Genomic DNA, 26,414 nt, shown 5'->3' on the forward strand with positions numbered 1-26,414 from the left:
CAACGAAACGCACTTACCTTGGGAAGGGAACCTTCGAAACAAAAACCAGTCCCATCCAAGCAGCGGCTTCCAAGAGTGTCTGCCGGGTCAGTCCCCTTTAAGGCTCAGGAGGTGACAGGCAACTGCTTTCTGAGATCCCAAGAGACCCTCCGGAGATCTGTTCTCCAAGGACGCAGGATCACCATGGGGACTTACACGGGAGATTTTTCCAGAAAATTGAAAAGGCTATCGATGAGGAAAAGGCCGGCAGAGTGGGACTGGGGAAGTGTTTTCCTCCCTCGAGAACCCACCTGTCCTTAGACCGTTTCATTGGGACTGCATCATGGTATCACACAATTCAGGAGTTCCATCATGTCGAGAAGAATGTACCCTCATGACCATGATCAGTCTCAGAACACCCCCCGCCCACCCCGTGATGAAATCGCCATTAAGATGAGTTCTGTAACCACCTTCAGTTCGAGCACTCCCTCCTGGCTCACTTCTCACGGGTAGCAGGGGCTGTCCTAGGACACCTTAATTTGGGGAGCCTTACCCCATCCACCTGACAGCCCCGATGGTCCCCCTTCAGGCTCCCTCATTCCCCGAACGCAAAGGACGTTTAAAAGGACCACTATGTGAGTCCCTTAAGGATGGGCAAGGTGCTGAGTTGGCTCGGTGTGTGTCCCAGAGAAAAGGGTTCTGTGGCAGAATCCGAGACACTGCCCTTTAGAAGTATCCAGACAAAGCCAGAGGGCATGTCAAGACGCAGGGGCGTCACACCTGGATAGTTGTTAAATAAAGGCGATGTCCTGGTTATGAGTCGGGCAGTGGTCCACATGGACATGGTCAGCTGTTCGAAACCACCCGCAGCCCTGAGGGAGAAAGACTGGGCTTTCTACTCCCATAAACAGCTACGGTTTCAGATATCCACAGGGCGTCACTTTGAGTCAGCAGCGGCTTGATGGCAGAGAGAGATAGATGATTTTATAGCCATGATTTTTAACGTATCCTCCGGGAACTTTTGCACAAGAGGACAGCAGTGAGCTTGCGAGTGTGTGTGTGTGCATGTGGGTGTGAGAGAGAGAGAAACAGAGAGGCGGGGGCGAGGGAGGGAGGGCAGGGCGAGAGAGTGGGAGAGGAAGGAGGAAGAGGAGGGAGGTATAGATGAAGGAAAGAGGTGGAGGGGTGTGTGATGCTTTTGTTTTGGGAACATTATTATCTTCTCTCCTTTCTCAGAAGAAAAGCACTTTAAAATCAGTTATTTAATTCTGAAAGAGCCCCGTGGCATTTTAACTACATAAAATTAGTCAGGATGACACGCAATCCTGATTTGGGAGCTTTCCAGCTGAAGCTGTGCTTACTCTGAATGGTGGGGACGATATTGCCACCACCTTGTCAGGCGGCTCTGCGTGATTAACACTTACGTCACCGAGCAGGGCTGACTCTCCTTGTGCTCACAGACGAGCCGCCGGGAGAGGAGGTTCTGAGAGGAGGTTCTGCAGGATTGTGGGAAACAATACCCTTGTGAGAAGTGATGGTCTCTGGACGGCGCATTTCACATTCTGTGCGCGATTCCTCGCCTCTCTGAGCGCCAACCTGGGCAGTGGATCACAGAAGGCTCTGCTGCCGAGCCGCCAACTCTACAGCAGTATGTGCCTTCCTGAGCACGCTGTCCGTTTACCTCGTTGGGGGTTCATGTTGAGAGGGTTTTGGAAAGCGGTTTGGTGCTTTCTCAGAACCAGGATCTCCGCACCGCTGTAGCCCACGCCATCTCACTCAGTTACAGTATTGCTGTATTGGGTTTCTAACGTCATCAGAAAGATGCCCTTTACGACATGCAGTTTGCAGTGAGCCTGGGCTACTGTGCTGAACGCAGTCTGTATGGACTGCTTACAGCTTGCTGCATCGCTCAGAAGCAGACAGGCCGGATGCAGACGCCAACTGACAGGACCACCCCTTGCTGGGACTCTGCTTTTCTTCACCTGACTATCAGGAGCTCGGCTGGCGGGGTGGTTACTCGGTGGGCTGTGATCTGTTTGGTCGGCAGTTTGAAACCACCAGCAGTTCCGTGGGAGAAAGCCTGGGCTTCTTGCTCCCATAGACAGGCACAGTCTTAGAAAGCCACAGGGGTCGCTGTGAGTCAGCTTTGTCTCGAGCCGTGGAGGCATCAACCCAGCCATCCGGAGGCCGATTGAAGACCAACGGCATCGCTCTGCTCGCTTGCTCACGGCCAAGAGTTATTTCCCGAGTTTACCCTGAAACCCAGGTTAATATAAAGCACCCACACCCCCTCACCAGAGTTCAAATCCCAAAGGCAAAGGGATGTGTGTCCTGATTGCAAACGGTGCTGCGCAGACAGTCTGCACTGGGTCGCTGTGGTCTCGGGCGGCCCACCGCCTCAGCAAGGCATCTCCTTCCTCCTCTGAAGACTTGCAGTGAGTGACTTGGGTGTGGAGCTCCAGGGTACAACACCTGTGGGAAACAGAAGGATTTCTCCCATGTTGTCTCCCCCAATATATGCCAAACTCAGCTGCTTGGGAATGACTATACACTTGGAGGTCATGAGGAGTAGATCAGGGGTCATTCTCCCTGAGAGCTATCAGCCATCTAGAGCAAGCAGTCACCACTGTTTATCCCACAACAAGTAGGGCCCACTCCCTTCTGATAAGGATAGTAGTTGACTGTTTCCCTGCAGTAGACCCAGAGGGGGCAAGCCCACCCAAGGGTGGCCATGATTAGGCCGCCATCATGAATCTAGGGTCCGCCCTTCTTATCACATATATGCTTCTAGTTCCTCCCCTTGCTATCATGTGTACAGCCCTAGCCCATCCACTTCCTGTGATGCCTATGCCCATTGTACAGCCCCTGCCTATGATGTGTATGCCTATGGTACTGCCCCTCCCTGTGACGTGTGGTTACCTGCTATCGCACACCCCAAAGTAGATATAACCCTTAAACGGGGTCCTCAAGCATCCTGCCGGGTTCCTGCCCCACCTCTCTTCAGCCCACGCTGTGCGCAGACCTGGCTGGTAAGATCGTGGCCATCCAGGAGGTGAGCATGCTACTATGAAATATGTCTGATGGAGTCAGACATAGATTTCAATCTCTCTTCTATCTCTCATGCTCTCAGTGACTTTAATATAATGTTTATATATCTCAACCATACAATTGTGCTTACTGAAACTGTGGTTAATGGTGGGGGGCTGGCCCCCTTCAACCACAAACACCTGTATTTCAGATGACACCACCAGCAGTTCCCTTTCCAGGGACAGCGCCCTCCTCCCCCTGCCACCCACCCACACACACACACACACACACACACACACAGCCAGGAGAGCAGGAATGCAAACACTTATCAACACAGCATTCCTCACAGTAACCAAGAGGTGAGCACAACCCAGGCACCTTTCCATCCATCCATCCATCCGTGCAACACACTGCGGTCAATCCGCACGCCACCGTTCTGCTTAGCCCAAGAGGTTGGTACTCAGGTGGGGGCTGAGACACGGAAGAACTCTGCACACCACACACAGAGTGAAATGTATCCAACGGACACATGATACAGTGTCCCACTGGCATGACATATACCCAGACTAGCAGGTGCATGCAGACTAAAGTTCATGAGCACCTGCCAGCGGCAAGAGGGAAGAAAGAAGGGGAATGAGGAGGGAGTTTCAAAAAGTTTATGGGACGAGCCAGACATACAACTTTCCTCTAGTTCTTAAATGCTTCTTCCCCCACACCATCATGATCCCAATTCTACCTTACAAATCCAGATAGACCAGAGGATGTACACTGGTACAGATAGGAACTGGAAATGCAGGGAACCCAGGACAGATGATCCCATCAGGACCAGTGGTGAGAGTGGAGATATCAGGAAAATGGAGGGAAGGTGAGGGAGAAAGGGGGAACCGATTACAAGGATCTACATATAACCTCCTCCCTGGAGGACAGACAACAGGAAAGTGGGTGAAGGGAGATGTCGGACAGTTGCTAGACATGACAAGATAATAGTTTATAAATTATCAAGGGTTCATGAGGAAGGGGGCGAGTGGGGAGGGAGGGGAAAATGAGGAGCTGATACCAAGGGCTCAAGTAGAAAACAAATGTTTTGAGAATGATGATGGCAACAAATGTACAAATGTGCCTGACGCGATGGATGTGTGTATGGATTGTGATCGAGTTGTATGAGCCCCAATAAAATGATTTTTTTAAGTTGCTGGGAGAATGGGATGAGAAGATCCTGGAGTTTTCCCCATTTAGTTTTTTAAGCCCCCTCGTATTTTTAAAGGGACAATGAGCTTTATTTTGGAGAAATGGAAACGTTTCAGGTCCATAGTTTGGGGTGATGATTGCACAATGTGGAAGATAATTAAGGTCTAAACACACTTGGAAATGGTGCAAATCATTTAAAAAAGAAAGAAAGCAAAGGAAAAGGAATGAGGCTTTGATAGTTCCTGGCTCTGAGTTTAGGCAAGAGGCTTCAGAATGTCGATGCCAGTTCGCTTCCTGCTTGAATCATGTCTCCCCAGCCTGGCGTCAGGAGAAGCCTGCTGTAAAGCAAGCTAGACGTCCAGTCCAGGCTTCCAATACAACTGGAAAGCATGTGTCACATGAAGACCCAGCGATGCCCACAGATGCTAAGACCAAGATGTCAGAGAGGTTGGTATCATTCAACATGGATTTAAGGCATTTCCTATAAGAATTGCTTGAATAAGGGAGGGGAAAAAATGAGGAGCTGATGCCAGGGGCTTGAGTGGAGAGCAAATGTTTTGAGAATGATGAGGACAATGAATGTACAGATGTGCTTTACACAGTTGATGTATGTATGGATTGTGATGAGAGTTGTATGAGCCCCTAATAAAACGATTTAAAAAAAGAATTGCTTCAATAGGCAGTTACCAACACATTTACAACAAGTGAGGAAAGATCGTAAGTCTCAGAAAACAAAAACAGAAGATACAAATAAAGACCACAGAGAAATTTTAGAGCTAAAGAATACATAGTCAAAACGAAAACCCCAATGGAAGGGCTCAACATCAGAATGGAAACAGAATGGAAGCCACTCACTGTGAGCAACAGAGAGAAGACGGGCTTTGAGAGATGGAGTGTCGAGGACCCGGGGCCTGGATCCAAACAGAAACCTTATCATTCACAGCCCTGAGACCCAGATGAGGGCAATCAGAGCGGGACCGAAAGAGCGTTGGAAGAAATCATGGATAGAAAGTCTGATTTATGAAAAGACATAAAACTACAAATTCGAGGTTGTACACTGGTCCATATGGGGGCTGGAGGCACAGAGGCACAGGGAATCCAGGGTGGATGATACCTTCAGGACCAGGGGTGTGAGGGGCAATGCTGGGAGAGTGGAGGGTGAGTGGGTTGGAAAGGGGGAACTGATTACAGGAGTCCACGTGTGACCTCCTCACTGGGAGAGGGACGGCAGAGAAGGGGGGCGAGGGAGACTCCAGATAGGGCAAGATATGACAAAATAACGATGTATAAATTACCAAGGGCACATTGGGAGGGGGGAGCGGGGAGGGAGGGGAAAAAAAAAAGAGGACCTGATGCAAAGGGCTTAAGTGGAGAGCAAATGCTTTGAGAATGATTGGGGCGGGGAATGTATGGATGTGCTTTATACAATTGATGTATGTATATGTATGGATTGTGATAAGAGTTGTGTGAGTCCCTAATAAAATGTAAAAAAAAGAATGACGAGGGCAACAAATGTATAAGGGTGCTTTGCTCAATTGATGTATGTATGGATTGTGATAAGAGTTGTATGAGCCCCAATAAAATATTTATTAATTTAAAAAATAAATAAAATAAAACTACAAATTCAAGAAACTGAGTGGGCATTGTGCTGTACAATTTCAAAGAACTCCACATGGAGACGCATCCTCGTGAGACCAGGGTCAAAGGAGAATGACAACAGACTTGAGAGGAGCAGGAAGGGATGGACAATACTCTGCAGAGCAAAGATGGTCTGAAGGACAGTGGGTTCTCACCAGAACCACGGAGACCAAGGGAAGTGGGAGAGTGATTTTCACGTGATCAAAGACGACAACTGTCAGAATCGAGGGGGGAATTTGAGCCAGGAGGTGTCGTTGCCAGCAGATCTGCCCAAAGGATCACTCGTGGAAGTACGTGGGGCGGAATGGAGGGCTATCCAAGGAAGGGTCCTTGGAGAACCAGAAAGGAAGGAAGAACAGCGGAAAGAGCAAGGACCGGGGCAAAGAAGGGGTTCTCTTCTCCCCAAAGTCTCTAAAGGGAGTTTAGTGGCTGGGACAAACATTCTAACACTCCATTGTGCATCTGAGTGTGGGTCGTGAACAGCCCAACTCTTCTGGTGCATCTGAGTGTGTGTAGAGTCAACAGCCCAACTCTTCTGGTGTAAGAGTGTGTAGATTGTGCACCTGAGTGTGTGTCGTGAACAGCCCAACTCATCTTTTTCTTTTTTCTTAACTTTTCATCATTATTGTCACTCATCAGTGGTATCTTTCTAAATCTCACCTCTGTCTTGGGGGATCGGAAGCATTTCGTATAAACACTGATATCTTTTAACATTGTATGTAGTGCTTATTGCTAATGATTAGGGAAAAAAACTAAGCAAAGAAGCCCAAAACAGCAGCAGCAGCAGCAGCAGACAAGCGTGGTTTCTCGTGACTCAAATATACCATCATTTGGGCCTAACTGTATTTAAGACAATTATATTTAAAACAAGGGAGGGAGGCAGAGGGGCTTAGAGAGAGATAAGGATGTTATACTTTGTTCAAATTAGTAGAGTCGTCAACTCCTGCTGTCAGGTGAAGGTTGGACTGCTAAAGACAAGGCTGCCGGTTCAAGCCCACCAGCTGCTCCATGGGAGAAAGAGGAGGCTGCCTGCTCCTATAAAGGCCAACAGCATTTGAACCCCTCTGTAGGTTCGCTCTGAGTCATACTTGACTGGCAGCAATGGGTTTGTTTGGGGGTTTTGTTTGGTAGACTGTGAAAAGTTAAATCTATAGTGCACTACTCCAAACTCACCCAGCCCACTACCATCGAGTCAAAGGAAATGCCATCAACAGCACTAAATACATCACAATGGAATTCTACAAAAAAAATTACCCACAAAAAGATAGGAAAATTAAACAAAAAACAATACACAGTAAACAAAATAAAACCCCTATCATATCCATAAAGACATTAAACGTGAGTGGTCTAAATACATCAGCTGAAAAGCAGAGATGGACAGACTAGATCAGCGGTTCTCAACCGGTGGGTCACAACCCCTTTGGTGGTCGAACGACCCTTTCACAGGGGTCGCCTAAGACCATCGAAAAACACATATTTCCAATGGTTTTAGGAACCGAAACACCGCTCCTCTGTCCGTCTCCAGGCAAGTCCGCCCACATATAGATCCGCCCACATATATATCCACCCACATACGACTACCCGGCGTGAAGACTGTTACCCATACTACACCAGGTTTCAAGACAAAATTTCATTTATTTGTTATTATAAATAAATATTTCAAAAAGAGAAATAAATATTTCAAAATATGTATTAATTATATCTTCTTTTGTGATTAATTACTATGCTTTAATTGTCTTCAATTTATAACAGAGAAAATACATCCTACATATCAGATATTTACATTATGATTCATAACAGTAGCAAATTGACAGTTATGATGTAGCAACGAAAATAATGTTATGGTTGGGGTCACCACCACATGAGGAGCAGTATTAAAGGGTCGTGGCATCAGGAAGGTGGAGAACCACTGGACTAGATGAAAAATCATGACCTGTTGCTGATTGCAACGGGCAATCTCAAAAGTTCACATACTGCATCGTTCCATTCACATAACAGTCACAAAGGGTTAAAGATCAGGAGAACACATTACAAGCTCCTAGGGAGCAGGGGTGGTAGGATGCAGGCAGGTTGGGAGGAGGGCTCTAGAAGGGCAGCAGAGCCCGAGGCAGTGGTAGTGGAGACTCCATGCGCCTACAGTGGCAGCACTGTCAGCTTCCTGGCTCGGGCAGTGCACCATGGTTTCATAAGATGCCACCTTCGGGGAAACGGAGCCAGGGCACAGGGGACCTCTCCACGCCACCCTTGAGGCTTCCTGTGAATATGCGATTATTTCCTAATGTTCACTAACACGGGTCAGAATTCGGTATGCAGTTGAAGCACAACGATAAGCCAATCGCACCCAGGCAGAACAAAGACGTCCGATATAAAGACACCTGCTCTCTTTACCTGAGACCCACCAACAGTGACGGGAAGGACACAGCTCAGTCGGTGGCTGCGGCAGATCAGCGTTCACTGGCGCCCTGACTGGGCAGAAGTGGGGTCTGTTCCTCTTTTGTTTAGGAGGAAATAACACCCCTCCCCCTAAAACAGGTGTGTTGTTAGTCAGTGATGGGGGTGAGCTGCTTTCATGGTCGCTCGCAAACACGATGCGCTGTTTTGATGGTTTAGAGCGTGTCCTGATGGAGCACCGCTGGGCTGGGGCAGACATGCAGCTCTTGTCCTCTGAACAAACGGCTTTCTAAAGACGTCAGATAAAAGGTAGATTAACTGGTATCTAATAGCTAAACCCTGTAAATATATACTTCAATCAGATTTGTTTTTCACAGGAAAAGGGATTTCGGTTAGAGCCTGGGGTTATGTGTTTTATGCCTCTGAGAGATTTTCACCGCTCCCTTGTACCATACAAGGCATGGTGTAAGGGCTGCATGATTAACAAGGGCATGGTGTATTCGTGTTGGAATGTGGGCTGAGCTGATTATTTAGCCCAATAGATGAGAGGGTTTCAAAAAGTTCAAGGAAAAATCAAATAAAAAAATAATGAAATTTTTCCACAAGCTCTCTGAAGCTCCCTGGTATAAATGTCATCCCACCTATTACTATAGTGTATTACGTATTCATTTTCCCTAATTTGAGACTCCATGTACTTAAGTACACTCCCAGCATATAAGCTGATCCATATACATGCTCACCCCTCAGCACGACATTGTTAGACAAGCTGAGAGATATGATGCGTACGTATCAGTCTGCACATGTCGCCCTGGTTGCCAGCCCTCTGGATCTGAGATGCACTTTAGAGTCAGCCCCCTGGGGGGGCGGCACCTCAGGCGGGGGGGCGAGTCTTGCCCACCATGCCTGGAAGATGCTTCTGCACAGCAAGAAGGGAAGTCCTTCCACAGTCTGTGGTCGCGGGTTTGCACATTAAATTTTACTCATCCTTACGTCCACTCACCCAGCACTGATGGAGCCTCCCCTTTGGGCCAGCCTGATTGCAGATGCTGAAAAATCTTTTTTTTTTCTGTTGAAAAATCTTTTTTCAATTGAGATATATTAATTGAGAATGTAACTGGTGTGAGTGGAGAAAAGGACGAACAGGAAGCAGAGAGGGTCCTGCTGTTCCAACCCCAGCACTCTGCACGCACGGAGCCAGAAGGGACCCAGGAGTGAGCTTGCCAGCAGGCTCATTTCTGCTTGCCGTGTGTGTCCCAAGGGCCCAAGGGGAAACTCAGCACCACCCCCAGGGCTGTGTGGGGTGCCCTCACTATATGAGAGCCGTGGAATGGGATGGTTAGCATATGGTAGGCCAAGGTCCGTTCAGCAGAGAAGTAGAGAGGGTTGTGTTGGGGAGGGGAGAGAGATGTGGGAGAGGATGCAGCCAGGATATGGTTGTGATGAACGAATGCTAAGAGAAGGTTTGGAGAGCACTCAGCAGGCAAACAGGTATCGCATCTGAGATGTCACTATTGGGGGGCCATATGGAGGGGCACAGACCAAACTCAGAGGCTTGGCTGCTTTGGTTCCAGACCACGGCAAAAGTGCGTGTGGCAGTAAACCGAGCAGCACACATGATTTCAGTTTCCTGGCACATATCAAAGGAGCCCTGGTGGTGTAGTGGTTATGCATTGTGCTGCAATCCACAAGGTTGGCAGTTCAGAACCACCAGCCGCTCCTTGGGGAAAAGGTGAGGCTCTCTACTCCCACAATCAATTACAGTCTTGGAAACCCATAGGGGCAGTTCTACCTTACCCTATGGGGTCATTATGAATTGGGACTGACTCTATGGCAGTGAGTTTGGTTTTGGGGTTTGTTTTTTGAGCACATATCAAAGTGATGCTGACCCCAATACCGTAGTTTACCTGTGCAAAAGCACCGTGAAACAGTTTACACATTGAGAGAAGTGACCCAGTGAGACACAGAGGTACGGTGAACCCCAGTGGTCAGGAAGGGGACACCAGCAGGCTTGCTGGACGCTGGGCTGCCACAGCCCTGGTCTTTGGTGGTCTGTGGTGGGGCAGAGTCACCTCCACTAGCCGGGCCGGGGCCACAGAGTGTGGAGCTGAGGGGCCTCACTTTGCAGACACATTACACAGCTCAGAAGCTGGCTGATGGCTTGTCCGCTCCCTGAATCTGGAGGTGGGTGATAGAGGTTGGGGTTGTTGGAGATGCTCCTGACTGGGTCAAGGGGTCGAGGTTGTCAACAGGTCTCCCTGGCTCCATGTGGATGTGGCTGTGGTCTTGCCGGCAAGGTGCCCCTGCCTCCAGAGACTGCAGGCTAGGGGGGCCTCATTCAGGGGAGAGGCCCGCAGGCTCAGGCTCTAGACCAGCGCTGCTGGGAGAGCCACCTCTGCTCTGCTGGGCTGCCCCTGAATCCCACCTCTTTCTGTGAAAGTGCATGTCACTCAGGCCCTTCTCAAAACCTTACAATCAGCTAAATGGCCCCTGCATGCCTCGCATGGCCCGCATGGACAGACAAACAGACATGCCAAAAGGAGGCCTTCTGGTTTCTATGGGACCTGCTCAGTCCAGACCAGGATCAGAGGGCACCAGCTGAGTGAGCTTAGATGGGAGCACCAGCAGGTGACTGTCAAAGAGTGCTGCAGATGAGCCACGCCACCCAACACAGGGACCTGCAGCTCCTCTGTGGCACCTGCTTGTCCTGTCCTTGAGTGGGCCTGCTCTCTGGAGTTCAGAGCATCTCCAGCTGCAGAGAAGCCTGGGTCAGGAGCACTGACCCCCCACCCCCACCCCCACCCTCACCCCCACCAGCTGCTTCCTACCCCCAGGGCATACATCAGCCAACACACAGCCCCCAAACACACCCAAGGGTGTTGTTTGGGGGCAGCGCCTCCAGGTGGCAGTGCCACCCCAATCGCTGGCAGTTGGCGACAGAAGGGAGGAAGCTGCCCTTTCCCCTGCACCCCACAGGGACCCTGGGCTGGGTGGTGACTTTTCTTCTATTTCTCTCACTATGCTGTTGTTGTGTGTATGTGTGTTCTTTTTTAATCATGCTAAATCATATGAACAGACACTTGGATGCCAGCCTTCCTTATGTGTTCAAGGGAGTGACAATGATTATTGACACTCATTATTGACACTCGTTATTGTCAATGGAGTGCCAATAATGAACACGAATATTCACCTTGCCCAGCCATCACCACGGGGCCTTCCCAAAACACTGTCAGCACCCCAAACGGGTGCTTGGGGCCCTTAAGGAATAACTTCCCCCACCCTCCCCGCATGCCCTGGGCCCCTCCAAACTCCCCGTGCCTCCGTGCCTCTGCCCACCCATCGGCTCCGAGGGCGCAAGTCCTGTTGATCGGTCCCCAAGCTTTTCTTTACACGTCCACCCATAAAGGGGGACATAGTATTAATGAAAAGGGGGCTGAAATAAACTGTTGAGATGGAAAGACACCCCTCCCCTACCCAGCCACCCCCACCCCCACCCCCACCCCCACCCCCCACCCCCACCCCCACCCCCACCCCCCATGCCTCTCCGCCTACTGAGGTTGCTCAGCTCTGTGGTACCACTGTCGCCACCAGGCCTAGACATCGCTTCTCTTGGTGGCTGGGCCCTGGTGGCCGCAGGCACAGCCCCTCTCACCGTGGGTGGGCATTTGGGCTTCCCGCCATTTGTGCATCGGGGACGGTGCCGCAGTGGACGCTGGTGCACAGGGGCCAGGCGATGTCAGTAAGCACGTGCTACGCGGTTACCTTGCAGTGGGGCACAGGACCAGAGCCTGCCCTTGCTCCCACCCAATGCCCTTCCGCCAGGGGCATCCACGCGGCAGTTTCCATGCGGGTCTCTTACTGCCCCGTGCTGTTGCCTTGGCCACCAGCCCTGTTCCTTGCCCTGGGTCTTGGCATGGACACATGGCGGGGCAGCCGCCGCACCTTTGGGACCTTTCTGTTTCGCGCAGAACAGAACCGTAACTCTTTTGTTGTTGTTATTAAACCGTTTCATTGGCACTTACTCCGCACACCGTTCAGCGCAATGGTTCAGTTGTCTGGACAAGAGCAGTGCCGCCATTGCCACTGGAACTGCAGCTCTTTACAGGAGCAGAAAGTCCCAGCTGTCGCCCATGGAGACGCTGGTGGTTGCGAACTGCTGATCTTATGGTTACCAGCTCAATTGATAACCACTGGGGCTCTTTAAAAAAATAATTTTACTGGAGGTTTTTACAGCTCTTTTACATTCCATGCATCAGTTGTTTCAAGCATATTTGCGCATATGTTACCATCATCATTTTCTAAATATTTGCTTTCTGTTTGAGCCCTTGGTATCAGCTCCACCTTTCTCTCCACCCTCCCCCTCCCACCCTCATGACCCCTTGATAACTTACAAATTACTATTGTTTCCATGTTTTACACCGCCTGATTCACCCACATTTTTGTTGTTCATCTCCCCAGGGGTAAGGGATTATTCATTGATCGTTGCTATTGGTTCTCCTTCCTCCCCTCCCCCACCTTCTCCTTACCCTGCTGGGATTGTTACTCCCATTTCTGTTTCTGAGGGGTCCATCTGTCCTGGATTCCGTGTGTCCTGAGCTCTTATCTGTACCAGTGTACATGTTCTGGTCAAGCCAGAACTGAAAGGCAGGACTGGGTTCATGATCGTTGAGGGTGAGGAAGCCTCAAAGAACCAGAGAAATATTGTGTGTTTCATCGGTGCTATACTGCGCCTTGGTTGACTCGTCCCTTCCTTTGACCTTTCTGTGAGGGGATGTCCAAATGTCTACAGATGGCTCTGCCCCCTCTCCCAGCCCCCTCATTCTCAACAATATGCTTTTTGTTTGTTTGTTTGCTTGTTTTGGGTCTTCTGGTGTCTGTTACCTGATTCCGTGGACACCTCACGATCACACAGGCTGGTGTGCTTCTTCCGTGTGGGCTTTGTTGATTCTCTGTTAGATGGCTGCTTGTTTAACTTCAAGGCCTTAAGACTTCAGAAACTATCTTTTGATAGCCGAGCACCATCCACTTTCTTCAACACATCTGCTTATGCACCCATTTTGTCTTCAGTGATCATGTAGGGAGGGTGAGCATCACAGAATGCCAAGTGGTTAGAACAAAGTGTTCTTACATTGAGGGAGGGCTTGAGCAGAGGCTCAAAGTCCACTCACTTCTTCAATGTATTTTCATATAAATATATGTACCTAGGCCAATACCTCTATTTTCATGGATTAATTTATTTACATTAGTGCACACCTATGTTTATAACTCTATCCATAGCTTTACTTCTGAGATCTTTCTGCTGTTTCCTTTCACCATCCTCCTGCCCCACCATCATGCTCGCCCTTCTTCTGCCTCTTAGTAATTCCTCTCAGCTAGATTGCTGTTGCTCCAACACCACTGGGATCTCTACATCCTCCTTGCTGTTGCTCTTAATTCCCTAGTTGTTCCCCTGTCTACGCCATTGTTTGCTCACTGCTCCTTTTCCCCCCACCCCCACCCCGCATCCTCCTCCCCCAAGTCCCTCAGGACCCTTCTGTCCCAGTGCTTTCTCCTCAGGCTTGATGCCCATGCCTATCGTATATTGGTGGGCAAAACAATAATAGCAGAGATAAAACAAAAATAAAACAAAAGATTGAATAAAAAGGGAGAAAACGGAAAAAACTAGCAACCCCCCTCCCCCAAAGCATATATAACCCCAGGTCTATCCGCTGACCTTTATGACTGTCTCCCCACCCATCCTGAGGATTTCAGGGACTGTCCCTCCTAGCCTGACGTCAATTTGTGGGCTTCTGGGGGTTTTCATGGCTTGGATTTGCTCCCCTTGCTGGTCTGTTATGGTCCCTTCTTGGTTCTCCCTGTTGTGGGGGCGGTCAGACCGGACACACTCCCCATTGTCCTGTGATGCGGTGTGCTCCAGTGAGGGGACATCCTGTCTCGAGCTGTTGTCGGCCCTGCAGTCCTCTCTGTGCCTCAGCAGCTGCGTGCAGCGACGTCGTCCTCAGGGCTCGGTGCGCCAGTGTGGGGTCGAGTCCCTTGCTCCTCCTTTTCCTTCTTGGGGTGCTTCTGGGTGGGCATGGCTGGCCAGCCCCTCTCCCCAACCTGCAGGCTTAGGGTTGCCCTCTGTAGCATATATGTCTAGTGGGGAGAGCGGTTGTTGGCTTTGATTTGGGCCGGCCGTGTAGACCTCTCCGTTCATGAGTGGCTCTAGGTGGTTCCGTTGTCCTCACGGTTTGGCGCTCCTCAGTGGGGCCTGCACTCACACTCCCATTTCTGTGGGGACATAAACGATGCCCTCCCCTGCGTGGATTAGTGTCCTCCTCCCCAGTGTCATCGTCTCCCTCTTTGCTCCCCTCCCTTTTCTCGCCAGTCCCCCTTCCCCCTTCTCTGTGTTGGAATGACATGTGCAGCCTTGGGTTTGGTCTGCCCCCCACCCAGTTGCCCAGACCTCAGCCTGCAAAGTGTGAGATAAGTGGCTTTTCTTCTATACCTGCTGTGCTGATTGTGCTTACCTCAGTGGATTCACACTGTACCTGCCCTTTTGTGCTCGGCTAACTTCGCTTTGCACCATTTCCTCCAACTCTTCCCATGAGACGATGTGTTTCATGTGATCCTCATTGCTTCTTAGGGATGCGTAGTATTCCATTGTGTGTGTCAGAGTTTTCTAATCCATTCGTCTATCGATGGAAATTTAGGTTGTTTCCAATTATTCGTGATTGTGAATTTCGCTGCAATAAACATTGGAACACAGACCTGGTCTATTTCTTACCTCTTGGTCTATTTCTTACCTCTTTTGAGTATATGCCCAGTTGAAGGATTGCAACGTCAAGGTAACTCAATTTCCACTTGCTTTAAGTATCTCCAGGTGGCTTTCCACAGTGGCTGTACTTATCTACACAAACACCAGCAGCGGGGGAGAGTTCCTATCTCATCACATCCCCTCCAACATTTGTTGCTCTCTGATTTTCTGATTTGGGCTACCCTCCAGGGTATTAGGTGGTATTTCATAGTTGTTTTAATTTGCGTTTCTCTGATGGCTAATGATTGAGAGCATTTTCTCAAATGTTTACTGACCATTCAGGTCTCCTCCCTAGTGAAACTTCTGTTCAGGTCTTTTGCCCACTTCCTCAAGGGGTTAACTGTTTTCCTCTTTTTGTATACTAGGAGGGTATTATAGATTTTAGTAATAAGCCCTTTTGTCTGTTGTTGAATTGCTAAAAATCCTCTTCCAGTCTGTGGATACTCTTGTTGCTCTCTTGTTCAAATCTTTCAACGATGCACACAGGTGTTTTATCCTTAGTATCTCCCACTTGTCGATTTCAGCTTCATCTGTGTGTGTGCCCTTCCCTGTTTCAGTTAGCCTAGGTCAGGGGGGCTCACACTTTTCAGCATGCAAGGTACTTATAAAACGATCAAGTCAAAATGAGCTACCAACTACAAAGATGCAAAACATATATTTTATTTATTTATTACATTTATTCATAAGTGCATTCAGAATTCTTTTTATGTACAATGTACATAACTGCATGGGTCCATATTGCACAACACAACACAAAAAACTATGTGCATTTTTGTCATTACCTGAGTTTACTCTGATGACTTGCACGGAATGGAATGAGCCAGGGACGCGTAGTCCGGACAGTAGCTGCAGCCAGCCAGCCAGCCTCCAGAACACTTCCAATGATCATCAGTCGTGGTGGAACGGTGCTTGGACTTAGTGATCTGTACGTGGGAAAAGGCTGGCTCACATAAATAAGTAGAGCTGAATAATGCAGTCAAGGCGGTAGCACATTTTCTCATGTTTGGGTGCTTTCCCTCTGCGAGTAAGTTCCAGAACTGTTCATGTGCTCTGGACTTCAGCTGAATGTCAGCTTGTAGTGTCAAAATCCCCCATTCCGTATGAAAGTGATACATTTTTGTCTTCTTACTTGGTCCAGCTCCCCCACTCATTTAATACCCTTTCTTACGTTTAGCTTGTCAGTTTTGCTGCACTTAGTGCAATTGTTTGAGGATGTGTTTGACACCTAAGATTGCATCTGATTGGCTGCGCTGTATATCATTTAAGTGCCAGGATTGATGATAGGCTTATGTCTATTTTTAATGCCATGTGATCTACCCACACTACATTTGCGATTGACTAGTAGATCACGATCGACATATTGAGCCCCCTGGCCTAGGTACTCCCAGCACTAAGGTTCTTAGGTTTGTCCCCATATTTCCGGTGATGCTCCTGCTAATTTGGGGTTTTACTTCCAGGTCTGTGATCCACCTTAAGTTTGTTCTTGTGCATGGGGTGGGGTCAGGGTCTTGTTTTAATTTTCTACAGGTGGATATCCATTGTTTCCAGCACCACTTGTTACAAAGGTCATCCACTACTCACTTGATGCTTTTGGGGACATTGTTGAAGATCAGGTGTCTATATGCTGCTGGTTTTATTTCTGGGTTTTCTATTCTTTTCCATTGGTCTTAGTATCTGTCACTCTTTCAATCCCACGCTGTTTTGACCACTGTGGCTGTATGTAGGTGTTAGAGTCAGCTAAGGCGACCCTCTGGCTTTGTCCTTCTCATTGAGGAGTTCTCTGCTAATTCTTCTCTCCATATGAAATTGGTGGTCAGTTTTTCCAACTCTTTGAAGAAGGTTTGGTATTTGAACAGGGATAGTATCAACCTGCTGTAGTGCCTTGGGTAAGATTGATATCTTTACTATATTGACTCTTCTGATCCACAAGCACAGGATACTCTTCCATTTGTGGAGGTCTCTTTTGGTTTCCTGTAGTAAGGTTCTATAGTTTTCCTTGTATAAATCTTTAGTTTGTTTGTTTGTTAGGTATATCCCTAGATATTTTAGCTTGTTCTTGGCTATTGTGAAGGGTATTGCCTTCTTGGTCCCCTCTTCTGTGGTCTTATCTGGTGTATATAGAAAACCAATAGACTTCTGTTTGTTGATCTTGTGTGCCCCAATTCTTCTGGATTCCGCTATCGCTGCCAGTACTACTCTTTTGGCATTTGGGGGTTTTTAATGTACAGAATCATATCGCTTGAAAATAGCGATAGTTGCACCTCTTGCTCTCCCAGACTGATACCTTTAATGTCCTTCCCCTGCCTTATGTTGTTAGCTAGGACCTCCAGTGCAGTGTTGAAAAGTGGGGACAAAGGGCATTCTTGTCTGGTCCCTTTTTTCAGTGGAATTGTTTGAATCTTTTCTCTGGTGACTATGATGTTGACTATTGGCTTTTAGCAAATAGCCTGCTTTAAATTGAGAAATTCCCCTTCCATTCCTATCTTCTTGAGTGTCTTAATTAGGAATTGGTGTTGGATGTTGTCAATTGCTTTTTCTGCATCTATTAACATTAGTATGTGATTCTTATCTTTGTTCTTATCAATGTGATGGATAATATTGATGCATTTTTGAATGTTAAACTATCCCCACATCCCTACAATGAATCCCACCAAATCATGATGGATATGTTTTATATTACTTTTGTATTCCATTGGACAACATTTTAAGTATTTTTGCATCTATGTTCATTAGAGATATCGGTCTGTAGTTCTCTGGTCTATGTTCTATGTTCCCATGTATCTTACCCTGCTTTGGTATCAAAGTTATAGTGGCTTCGTAGAATGAGTTTGGGAGTTTGCCATCTTTTTTTATGCTCTAGAATAATTTGCAGAGGATCAGTGTCAGCTCTTCCTTGAATGCTTAATAGAATTCTCCTATGAAGCTGTCTGGTCAGGGAGCTTTTTTTTGTTGGTAGTTTCTTGAGTAATCACATCTATTTCTCCTTTTGCTATGGATCTGTAGAGGTTCTTGGCTTCTTTCTGGGATATTCTAGGAGGTATTGTTTTTCCAGGTATTTTCCATTGTTGAATTCATTAGAATACAGACTTTCATGGTACTTTGTGATTATCCTTTTAATCTTATTTGTGTCCGTTATGATTCCCCCTAGTTCACCCCTCTTCCTAGGTGTTCATGTTTGCTCCTTCCTTTTCTTGGTTAGGTTTTCCAGTGGACTGTCGATTCTATTGGTCCTTTCAAAGAACCAGTTTTTTGCTGCATTGATTTCTTTTTTGCATTATTCTCTTGTCTTCCCACTTATTTAACTCTGCCCTGATTTTAATTATTTCTTTTATTTTGCTATTTGAGAGGTTGTTCTGCTGACTCTTCTAGTTGCTGGAGGTTTTGTGACAGTGTATCAGTCATAAGTCTCTCTTCCTTTTTCATATATACATTAACCACTATTAAGCTTCCTGTGATAACTGCTTTTGCTGTATCCCATAGGTTTTAGTACATTGTGTTCTCATTCTTATTAGTTTCTAGAAACTTTCTAATTTACTCTCTAATCTGGACCAGTATCCATTCGTGTCCCATATGATCATTATTCTTTCTCCAGCTGTTTCCCCTTCGTTTTCTGGTGGTCCAGTTGAACTCCAGATGTATTGCATGGTGGTCTGAGAGGAATATCTGAGTGATCTCTATGCGCTTGAATTTACTCGGGCTCTACTTGTGTCCCAGCACATGGTCTATTTTTTAAAATGAGCCATGCACACTTGAAAAGAATGTGAATTTTTGCTATAAATGTCTATTAGTTCTAGTCACCTAATTGTCTTGTTTAGCTCTGTAACCTCCGTGCTGAGCTTCTTTCCCATTGCTCCGTCTTTCTCTGATAGTGCTGTAAGAAAGTCGCCTACAATGATTGTTGAGTCTGTGACTTCTTTTTCATCATTTGAATAGTTTCTTTGGCAAATTTTGCGAGTCTCTTGTTAGGTGCGTATATATTTACTATATTTACTGATTCCTGGTCTACTGATCCTTGCTCCTGTTACGGTTTGCACCTTGAGGTCACATTTGTTGGAGATTAGAATGGTAACCCTAGCTTTTTAAAGTTGCCATTTGGCTGGTATATTTTCTGCCAGCCTTTTATTCTTAGTCTATTTTTGTCTGCAAGCTTAAAATGAGTCTCTTACAGGCACAGATTGATGGGTTATGTTTTCTAAGCCAGTCTCCTAACCTTTGTCTTTAATGGGCAAGTTCAGGTCATTGACATTCACCATTGTTAACACCATCTGTGGATTCATTGCTGTCATTTTGTATCTTAGGGGTTTTCCCATCTCTCTTCCTATCGGTTGTGCAGTGTTTATGTGGAGGGTTTCATTCTTGCCTTCTTTAACCCCCGAGGCAATGCTATCTTTCTGTTTATTTTTTCTCTTACTTAAAATTTTAAAAATCATTTTATTAGGGGCTCATACAACTCATCACAATCCATACATGCATCAATTGGGTAAAGCACATCTGTACATTCATTGCCTTTGTCAGTCTCAAAACAGTTGCTCTCCACTTAAGCCCCTGGCATCAGCTCCTCATTTCCCCCTCCCTCCCCATCTCCCCTCCCTCATGAACCCTTGATAATTTATAAATTATTATTTTATCATATCTTGCCCTGTCTGACGCCTCCCTTCACCCACTTTTTTGTTGTCCGTCCTCCATGGAGGAGGTCACATGTGGATCCTATTAATCAGGTCCCCCTTTCCAACCCACCCTCCCTCTCCCCTCCTAGTATGGCCACTCTCACCACTGGTCCTGAAGGGATAATCCGCCCTGGATTCCCTGTGTTTCCAGTTCCTATCTGTACCAGTGTACATCCTCTGGTCTAGCCAGATTTGCAAGGTAGAATTGGGATCATAATAGTGGTGGGGAAGGAAGCATTTAGGAACTAGAGGAAAGTTGTATGTTTCATCATTGCTACATCACACCCTGACTGGCTCGTCTCCTCCCAGAAACCCTTCTGTAAGGGGATATCCACTGGCTTACAAATGGGCTTTGTGTTTGCACTCCGCACTGCCCCCCTCATTCACTATGGTACGATTTTTTGTTCTGATGATGCCTGATACCTGGTCCCTTCAGCACCTCGTTATCACACAGGCGGGTGTGCTTTTTCCATGTAGGCTTTGTTGCTTCTGAGCTTGTTTACCTTCAAGCCCTTAAGACCCCAGACGCAATATCTTTTGATAGCTGGGCACCATCAGCTTTCTTCACCACATTTGCTTATTCATCTGCTTTGTCTTCAGCGGGTGTGTCAGGAAGGTGAGCATCATAGAATGCCAATTTAATAGCAAAATGTATTCTTGCATTGAGGGAGTACTTGAGTAGAGGCCCAATGTCCTTCTGCTACCTTAAAACTAAACCTATAAATATATGCACATAGGTCTATTTCCCCATCCTCATATATAAATGTATTTGCATATATAAATGGCATTATCTAGACCTCTATAAATGCCCTTTGCTTCCCAGCTCTTTCCTCTATTTCCCTTGACTTTCCTCCTGTCCCACTATCATGCTCAGTCCCCATCAGGGTTTCAACAATTCCTCTTGGTTACATTACCCTTGATCATGCCCTACCAGGCCTCCTATACCCTCCTCACCACCGATTTGGATCACTTGTTTTTCCCTTGTCCCTGGGTTTGTTAACACCACCTCCTTTCCCCTCAACTCCCCCATCCCATGTTCCCCAGGAACTGTTGGTCCCGTTGTTTTCTCCTCCAGATTGTTCATCCAGCCTATCTTATTTAGGCAGACCTGTGGAGATAATAACATGCACAAAAACAAGACAGAGAAAAACCAAGCAACAATATACAATGAAACAACAACATCAAACCAGTGACACACACAAAAAAACACAACAAGAAAGAAAAGCTTGTAGTAATTTCGAGGATTATTTGTTGGCCTTTAGGAGTGTTTTCCAGTCCAGTCTGTTGGGGCACCACGCCCTGGCCCCAAAGTCCACCTTCATCGTTTCCTGGGGATCTCGCCGCTCCATCCCCTTACTGTTCTGGCGCACCCCTTTAGTGGTTGAGGCAATGCTATCTTGGTAATTGTTTTCAGCACGCTGATTTCTGGATAGAGTTGAACTATATTGTGGTCTGCTGCTTGTACTAGTAGGGCTTTTTGAAGAAGTTGTTGATCTTTCAGAATTCTATCATGTGATAGCCAGCCATATCTTTCAACTACTATTCCTTCCTCTTACTTCCAACTTTCTCATCTCAATTGTCAAAAATTATCAATGCTTCTTGATCGCAAGCTTGATCAATTTCAAATGGAAGAATTTTGTAGGATTCTTCCATTTCTTCACTACCACCTTTAAATGTTGGTGCATTTGATTAATAGCTGTATTTTCTGGGTTTCCTTGCATAGGTATAGATATTATCTTATCACACATAGGATTGTACTTCAAGATAGATCTTAAGATGTTCTTTCCAACAATGAATGCAACAGTATTCCTCTTGAACCTGTCATTCGGGCATTGTAGTAAGTCCAATAATGGCCTGATTCAGAATGGTCTGAGCCCATTTCAGCTCACCGATGCCTAGGATATCAACCTTATGCACTCCATTTCATATGCTTTATGTTCTACCGGTAGACGTTCATAGTGCTGCTTCTCATTTTGAGTGGTGCCCCATCAGCAAGTAAAGGGCCCAATGCTTTGCTCGACCCTGTCGTTGTGGCTGAATGTATCTGTCTGCTTTGAGCATACAGATCTCCCTTGGTTGTTCTTTGAATTCCTCCCCATCCGGGGGCTCACCTTGTGGCACTGTATCTGACAATGTTCACCTGCCCTTCATAAAGGTTTCGGCATATCTGACAATGGTCGACTGCTATTTGTCAGGCCCAGTGGCTAACCTCCTCATAGCCTGGAAGTTCTGCCAAAACTTCTTCATCTTGGGGACCCTTATGGTATTTGAAATACCAGTGACATAGCTTCCAGAACTGCACCAGAAGACACAAGAGTAAGACACAGTGACAGACCAGTGGTGTCTGTGTTTTATAGCCATTTTAAATGTCTACTCTCAATCCCTTACCCATTTTATGATTAGTTTACTTGTCTTCTTGTATGCTTCCAAAGTTTTATCTATATCTTGGTTATTCACTTTGTACTGGATACGTGGTTTCTGAAGGTATTCCCCCACGAGGTAGCTTGCTTTTCACTTTTTTGGTAAAGTTTTTAATGAACATAAGTTTTCAATATTTATGAGCTTTTAATTAATTTTATTATTTGCCCTTTGTCCTTTCATTATTCTTTTCAATAAGCCATTGCTAAAAGCTAGTCCTCCACAGCACTGTCCATGTATTTTCTTCTAAGAATTTTTGGGGTTTCATTTCTGCTCTTAGGTCCTTAATCCATTTTGAATCTGTTTCTGTGTATGGTGTGAGGCATAGATCCTACTTCATTTTTTTTGGTGTATGGCAATCCTAATTTCCCAATACCAGTTATTGAAGAGACTTGCTTCTCCATTGGATAAACCTAGCACGCCTGTCAAAAATTAGTTCATCATTAATGTATGGGTTTATTTCTGGCTCTCAATCCTAAATCCTTGTGTTGTTATGGTTATACCCATATCAGGGTGTTTGCTTGTTTAAGGTCAGGAAGTGAGTCCTTCTACTTTAAAATGAAATCTTGTCAAATATTGCTTTGGCTATTGTGGGCCACCTGTCATTGTACAGAAAGCTGACAGTGGGAGCCTAGGACTCACTGGTGGAACTACACAGGTAACAAGCTTACAGTGAACTCCATCTAGCCACAGCTGAAGGGTAGGAGGAAACTGGTCACTACATGGAGTGACCACTTGTTACTTCTACACTCACCTAAGTGCAATACAGAAGGGCAAAGGCAGAAGCTTGAATGGAACTGCTAAAACTTGTCAACAGATTTCCCCCTATCATGTGTACTGGACCTTATCTGGTTTCCAAAATCTTGTCTTTGGGGGTTTTACTGTTTAGTTTGGTTTTTGATTGTACATATTAGGTGGTATCCCCAGAGTGTAATGTTGTTGGAGGGTCACCCTCTTGAGGTTGCGGTATAAGTATTTTCATTTTTTGGTGTATCATCAAGACTGTTGAACCTGTAGGGTAAGCAAGTGGAATAACGGTTTTGGGGGGAGGGGGGCACAAAGGTGGGGTCAGGGTGAAGGGGTGATGACGCCAAGGGGTCTATGTTAGTCTGGGTACTTTAGAGAAACAAATCCACAGAAACTCATGTATAAGAGAGAGTTTTATATAAAGGTTAAGTGTGCATCAAGAAAAGATCCCAACCCAGTGCTGCCCAAGCCCACAAGTCCAACATAAACCCATTAACCCATATGCCCAACACCAATCCACAAAGTCCTCCTCCATCTCACAAAACAGACACAATGATGTCCACTACAGGAGGAAAGCTCAGTCAGTGAATGTGTAAACATCTCAGTGCTGGCAGGGGTCTCCACACTGCTGTTCCAGCACCCAGGGCTGCATTGGGGTAGGTCCTTGTGACTTCTCCTCAGGAATGTCTTGCAGGAAGTGAGCCTTGTCAGTTGAATCAGGGAACTGGCTAAGGCAGCTGCATCCTGGTCTGACCATCAGAAAGCAAGAGACCTGAGAACTAGAAAGGTGAGGCTCACTGAGCCATTTATCCCCCTGCCCTTCAAATAATCCCACATATGTTTATCGGCCAGGTTGACACAAAAAACTAACTCAGGGTCTATATAGGAAAAGAAGGTTTAACGGGTTGTGGTAGCAAATGGACAATTCTCCTGGATATGATTGAACTATGGATGGTTTGATATATGTATTAATACAAATTAATGTATAAAAAAAGAAAATCAAGGTCCCCCTATTTTCTAAGCAAGGTTGTTGGAATTTTTATCTACTGATTGAATCTATAGATTGTGCAGAGTAGCACTGCCATCTTATCAATAGTCAGTCTTCTGATCCATAAAAATAGGACCTGCCTCTTGGTTCTTCTTCTTCAGTTTCTCCCGGCAGTGCTTTATCGTGTTTCTTGTGGAAGTCCCTCACACCCCTTCACACACTTCTCTCAGATGTCGTTGGAAACGGGGTGCTCTTCCTGACCTCCCTTTCAGGTTTCTAATTGCCGGTGCCTCGAAATCCAATGGACGTTGTCTGTTGAGCGGATGCAGGCATCTTTGTTGACCCCCTGGTGACCTCCAGGAGTTCAACAGCACGCTCCTTTAAATGCATGGAGCTCTAACCTTGAGATTTTATCTGCATAAGCAGGCCAGTCTTTTAAAACACAATGTTCCCTAGAAGAGGCCACATGACCTGGGTCAGCGCTGGCCCATTCACAGCGACACCCTTCAGCATGAATTATTCCAGTCACTTTCTGTCCTCCAACCAGCAGCCTTTAAGAAGACAGCAGAGGGAAAGAACGAGAACCAGAAGTTACTCATTTTGAAGAGTGCCAGTTTGGTCTGACACTGGAGCTTAGCTGTGGCACCCTGCGGTGTGGGATGGGCGGGGGAGGGTGCTGGGAGAACCGTGCACATCCCCCGGAACTGGGAAAAACTGCTCAGGGCAAGGCGAGGTCTGATGGTGAATGGGTGCATAAATGATTACCTCTCATCACATGGTGCAGAGAGCAATTATATACGTAGGGGCTTTGGAAAATCCATAGAAAAACTTCCCTCTCTTTTATTTTATTTTTCCACAAGCATCATGTGTGTGTGTACATTTTTAATCTTGCACAAGTCATTTACTCTTTCCTCTAAGATTACAAAGCAGCATGTGGGATGGAGAATCCTACATTCCTGACAGGTCCGCCTTTGCTGGAGCTGGTGCTGGCTGTGTGGTCAAGCTGATTCGGACGCACACTGGCCTATGGCACAGGGCAGAGCCAGGGTGTCCCAGGCTGCCATCTCTGCGGGAGCAGGTCTCCTGAAGTGTCATCCCCCACCCTGCCCCCAGCTGCTGTGTGGCTTTGGCCGCCTCCCCTCTAGCCAGCAGGGGCCCTTTGTTGAGGGGAGCGGTTGGCAGACACAGAGGGAAGTGAGGGGTCTGTTTCCATGCTGGGCGGCGGCTGCAAGCCCTGTTGTGCTCTGTGTCCATAACGTTGGAGGGGCTGGCGGGCACGTTGTCCAAAACTCATGATGCATCTCGAAGAGACATTCCACATCCTGGGCCAGGAATTCTGCCATCTCGGCCTTTGTGAGCAAGCATCCCTTTGTAAATAGAAATAGTCCATCTTTGGTGGCTTACACATGCGAGTTCCCAAGATTAGATTTCTCTCTCTCTCTCTCTCTCCTCCCTCCCTCCCTGCGTTTCTCTTCTATAACAGGGCTCATTTCCCTTTCCGAATGTGGGGGTGGGCTGATGAAGGAACTCAGACAGGACAGGGAAACCACCCAGCTGCTGTGGTTTACTGGTCACCGAGTGTCTGGGGCTCGGTGTCACTGGTCGTTTCTGTCTCATTTCTGGGAGCACTTCACTTAGGGGTGGCTCCCAGGAGCCCCGTGAGCCAAAGCAACACCCTTACTCTGCTGTACTGGGTTCCACAGGCTGCATGTGCAGACCGCCCTTTGAGAAGGCCCCTGGATGGGTCTTTCTCACAGCCTAGCTCCCTCCCTCTTCCCGCAGCGTGACCCCAAAGCTTGGCGCCATTCCCAGGAGACCCAAGCTGGGGCTGGAACTAAAGTGGGTGGGCAGGACCCGGCAGGGGCCCAAGTACAGCCCTCCCTCGCTCCACCACCGCCTGGAATTAGGTCAAGGTTACTCCTTCCAAAGTGAGAGTGCTGCCCTCTGGACTCGGGCTGGGGCTGTCTCGTGTGTGTGTGTGTGTGTGTGTGTGTGTGTGTGTGTGTAGTCAGGGCCTCCTGACAGGCAGGGCAAGTCTTTGTCAGGCCAATGTTGGTGCAGGAGGAGCCAGAAGCGTCCACTGTGGCCTGCGAAGTCAGGGCCTGAGGCTGCAGGCCCCCTGGGGAGATCCCACCCAGTTCCAGACCAAAAGCTCTCTTCCTGCTCCCAGTCGTGGCTCCCAGCAAGGCATGGGTAAACAAAGGCCATCAGACTGCACAGACAGTGACAAGGGAAGGAACCTGGGCCCGCTGGGGACATCAGGACAGAGATGGCTAAGGGTCAGTTTGCTTCAAGGAGCCCTGGTGGCACAGTGGTTAAGCACTCAGCTGCTACCTGAAGGCCAGTGGTTGAGTCCAGCCCGTGGCAGTCCAGGGCCACAGCGAGGGCAGCCGGGAAAGGCCAAGGAGCCAGTCCTTGCTGCCACAGGGTCACAGTGCTCAGAGGCATCCCGCAGGGCAGGTCACCCTGTGGAGTGGTCCTCCTCTGTCTGCCACACGCAGGGTCAGTGCCGGTCACGTCTGATTCCGAGCCCAGGGCGGCCACTGCAGAACGCTCAGGCTGCTTGTTTGTAAATGGT

The sequence above is a fragment of the Tenrec ecaudatus genome, chromosome 15 (assembly GCF_050624435.1).
Source record: "Tenrec ecaudatus isolate mTenEca1 chromosome 15, mTenEca1.hap1, whole genome shotgun sequence".
In the NCBI taxonomy this organism is placed as follows: domain Eukaryota; kingdom Metazoa; phylum Chordata; class Mammalia; order Afrosoricida; family Tenrecidae; genus Tenrec; species Tenrec ecaudatus.